Source organism: Schistocerca nitens, chromosome 6, assembly GCF_023898315.1.
Source record: "Schistocerca nitens isolate TAMUIC-IGC-003100 chromosome 6, iqSchNite1.1, whole genome shotgun sequence".
Classification (NCBI taxonomy): domain Eukaryota; kingdom Metazoa; phylum Arthropoda; class Insecta; order Orthoptera; family Acrididae; genus Schistocerca; species Schistocerca nitens.
Window position 1 is genome coordinate 333,806,015 of NC_064619.1, and position 4,622 is coordinate 333,810,636.

A 4,622-nucleotide genomic window follows, 5' to 3' on the forward strand; every position below is an offset into this window, starting at 1 on the left:
GCATCGTGCATGAAGTTTTAACACATTTATTCTTTACTACTAAGACACTCGTACATCAAGTCAGCTTAATGCAAGCCCTGACACCTGACAGCGCTTTTGACAGCTTTCAGCTGCGAAACGCAAACGGCTATAGTTGTAAAACAATAGCCGTCTATAGAGCTACGAAGAAGCATTGCGACAGAGACGTTTACAAAATCGCGTTGTAGACACGCGAAGCAGCTGATCCCAGAGTATAGAATCTGTCCTTATACATCTGTGCATTATGCATATTTCTTTGTACGACTGTTTCATAATTTCAAAGGTGTTTTCACGAATACATGGAAATGAAATTTTTTCATAGTATATTGACAAAATGAATACTCGGGCAATCGCGGGTTTGTCAGTTAGTACAAAAATAAAGGGTGCGGTCTACAAAATGTACACTGTCTCGAGCAAGTGGTATTTGTATGTGTTTGTGTGGGGTTGTTTGCAAGAAGACGTAGGGGAGATGGAGCACAGTAAGCAGTGGGGCATGGTGTGCAATTAATTATATACAATATATGACTGTCAGGATGCCATTATAGCTTTGCACATGATATCCTACACTATCAGAGCATTTAGAAGACTGTGAAAACTATATGGCTGACATTCTGGGGTACTAGAATTGTGATTCTTGTGTTTTACTGTATTCCTCTGCAAGTTTTTGCCTCGTCTGTAGTAAAAGTACTTCTTCTGCACACCAGATGTTGAGAAGATAAGCAGTTATCATGCGTATTGCCTCTTCAAACCGTATGAAATACGGATGTGCAACGTCTGTTGGAGAATGAAAATATGTGTTGTTTTGTTGATGCGGTGTATGGCAGATTGAGTAATTTTTTCTGGGCTACATTGAGCAAATACACACAAAAGAAAAATGGTTTGATGCAGAGCGAGAAATTAACTTTGGTCTAATATCTGCTGAGGCAACGGCCTTGCCGCAGTGGATACACCGGTTCCCGTCAGATCACCGAAGTTAAGCGCTGTCGGGCTTGACCGGCACTTGGATGGGTGACCCTCCGGGCCGCCATGTGCTGTTGCCATTTTTCGGGGTGCACTCAGCCTCGTGATGCCAATTGACGAGCTACTCGACCGAATAGTAGCGGCTCCGGTCAAAGAAAACCATCGTAACGACCGGGAGAGCGGTGTGCTGACCACACGCCCCTCCTATCCGCATCCTCCACTGAGGATGACACGGGGGTCGGATGCTCCCGATGGGACACTTGTGGCCTGAAGACGGAGTGATATATAATATATGCTGAAGAAATGAAGAAAGTTATGAGTAGTGTAATTGAAAACGGCATGAAAATTCTGCCAGCAGTAAAACAACATAACATCCCTAGACAGACTCTTGAGAGATTATTTAGTTTGGCATTATAATGGTAAAAAAGATGAAATGGTTGGAAATATACCAGAGATGATACCAGCAGGGCAGATATAACAGACAATAACAAAACAAGGACTATTCCAGTTGTAAGTCTGTCTGTAAATACTAGCTATTCAAGACACCTGGTATCACCAAAGGAAATTCGATCTCTTCCAAAAGTAGCCGCCTATAAGACAACAGCATAGTGTGGAAGAACACAGACAGGTCAAGAATTCTTACTGATACCCGAAACAAGCGGCAGCTACGAGAATGTGAAAATGGGAAGGAAAAATATTGGCCAACTCTCAAAATCAAACAACCAATAAACGTATTTCGAAAAACGACAGCAGGCAATTTCAGCCAGAGAGAAGCTCATGGAGGCTCTGCTATTCTTCATATGAGTGACAGTGATAATATTTCAAGTTGTCATGACGAGGAGGAATTTCGCGTGGAAGCAAGCTCGAAGAGAACGAGTATGTTATTGCGATTGTGGCAACTAAAAGGAAAGAAATACCATTTCGCAGCACGTATCAGTTCGCTTAATAAAAATGAAAGCAATGCAGCCGTGACTTGGTAGAAGAAATCATGTGTCTTTGCCAGATTTTTTTCGCTTGCTTAAGAAGCAAAAGCACGTGGCATTAGCTTCAGAGACGTCACTTGAAGACTACCAAAGCATTCCACAGTCGGTGGCACAAAACGAACTATGGCAATGTTTGTGTTGGCATGAATAGTTGTAGTGCCCAATGTTTTATTATGTACAATTTCAGTGCATCAAAAAGTGTTTACTAAGAAAAGTAAATGTTTCCAGTCTGTCCGTGGACTTTACTTCCAGCGCTCAGGATGCCCCACGGTGGGTGGTAGAACGAGCATTTCCGCATCACTTTGCTGTCAATGATACTGTCTGCAAAGTTTTTATCAGAACAAAACATATTAATTAATATACAGGGTGGACCACTTTAATCCATAATGGCGAATAACTCTGGATAGAGATGATTTAGATAAAAGTTGTAGGTGACGAAGAGGGTCACGCATTGCTACTAATAGCCTTCACCTCGAACGTGATTTTCAATGTGATTTTGACGTTAAAGTGATTTTTTAAAATGGGATGAATAGAGCGGCAAATTTTACGTAGAAAATGATACGTTATTCAGAGTCATATCACGGTTCAATGAAGGTCAAATAAGAAAATATGTTTTTAGCTGTAGTAGAGATTAGCTCGGAACAGAGGACGGATACGCCAAAGTACAGCGTTAGATAGAAAGTGGGGCCGGCCGAGGTGGCCGAGCGGTTCTAGGCGCTACAGTCTGGAACCGCACGACCGCTACGGTCGCAGGTTCGAATCCTGCCTCGGGCATTGATGTGTGTGATGTCCTTAGGTTAGTTAGGTTTAAGTAGTTCTAAGTTCTAGGGGGCTGACGATCTCAGAAGTTAAGCCCCATAGTGCTCAGAGCCATTTGAACCATAGAAAGTGGAAGCGCATCCCGAGGAATGAGAGGCGAGGAGACTCACTCAAAAATTTATAAATCGATGATCTACGTTTTATCTACATCTACATCTACATTTATACTCCGTAAGCCACCCAACGGTGTGTGGCGGAGGGCACTTTACGTGCCACTGTCATTACCTCCCTTTTCTGTTCCAGTCGCGTATGGTTCGCGGGAAGAACGACTGCCTGAAAGCCTCCGTGCGCGCTCGAATCTCTCTAATTTTACATTCGTGATCTCCTCGGGAGGTATAAGTAGGAGGAAGCAATATATTTGATACCTCATCCAGAAACGCACCCACTCGAAACCTGGCGAGCAAGCTACACCGCGATGCAGATCGTCTCTCTTGCAGAGTTTGCCACTTGAGTTTGCTAAACATCTCCGTAACGCTATCACGGTTACCAAATAACCCTGTGACGAAACGCGCCGCTCTTCTTTGGATCTTCTCTATCTCCTCCGTCAACCCGATCTGGTACGGATCCCACACTGATGAGCAATACTCAAGTATAGGTCGAACGATTGTCTTGTAAGCCACCTCCTTTATTGATGGACTACATTTTCCAAGGACTCTCCCAATGAATCTCAACCTGATACCCGCCTTACCAACAATTAATTTTATATGATCAATCCACCTCAAATCGTTCCGCACGCATACTCCCAGATATTTTACAGAAGTAACTGCTACCAGTGTTTGTTCCGCTATCATATAATCATATAATCATACAATAAAGGATCCTTCTTTCTATGTATTCGCAATACATTACATTTGTCTATGTTAAGGGTCAGTTGCCACTCCCTGCACCAAGTGCCTATCCGCTGCAGATCTTCCTGCATTTCGCTACAATTTTCTAATGCTGCAGCTTCTCTGTATACTACAGCATCATCCGCGAAAAGCCGCATGGAACTTCCGACAGTATCTACTAGGTCATTTATATATATTGTGAAAAGCAATGGTCCCATAACACTCCCCTGTGGCACGCCAGAGGTTACTTTAACGTCCGTAGACGTCTCTCCATTGATAACAACATGCTGTGTTCTGTTTGCTAAAAACTCTTCAATCCAGCCACACAGCTGGTCTGATATTCCGTAGGCTCTTACTTTGTTTATCAGGCGACAGTGCGGAACTGTATCGAACGCCTTCCGGAAGTGAAGGAAAATAGCATCTACCTGGGAGCCTGTATCTAATATTTTCTGGGTCTCATGAACAAATAAAGCGAGTTGGGTCTCACACGATCGCTGTTCCCGGAATCCATGTTGAGTCCTACAGAATAGATTCTGGGTTTCCAAAAACGACATGATACTCGAGCAAAAAACATGTTCTAAAATTCTACAACAGATCGACATCAGAGATATAGGTCTATAGTTTTGCGCATCTGTTCGACGACCCTTTTTGAAGACTGGGACTACCTGTGCTCTTTTCCAATCATTTGGAACCTTCCGTTCCTCTAGAGACTTGCGGTAAACGGCTGTTAGAAGGGGGGTAAGCTCTTTCGCGTACTCTGTGTAGAATCGAATTGGTATCCCGTCAGGTCCAGTGGACTCGGTAGAGTGATTCCAGTTGTTTGTTCTGTCTTGTAGATGTTAAAATAACATTTATACGTTGCGATGTATTTATCTTTGTCAATAAACGCGTTAGTTAAAACTTGAAGTTCAAATCTCTCTTTCCTCTGATAAAATGCGACGTCACAAGTAGGGGTTTCCATGAAACAAAACTCAACATTCGAATGACCTACGGCAATTACCTCTAATATCACGGT

At 43.0% G+C, this 4,622-nt stretch overlaps 1 pseudogene; it reads left to right on the forward strand.

Annotated features, from left to right (window-relative positions):
- The first annotated feature begins 940 nt into the window (after window positions 1–940).
- LOC126263772 (5S ribosomal RNA) lies at window positions 941–1,058 on the forward strand (annotated as a pseudogene).
- The last annotated feature ends 3,564 nt before the right edge of the window (window positions 1,059–4,622 follow it).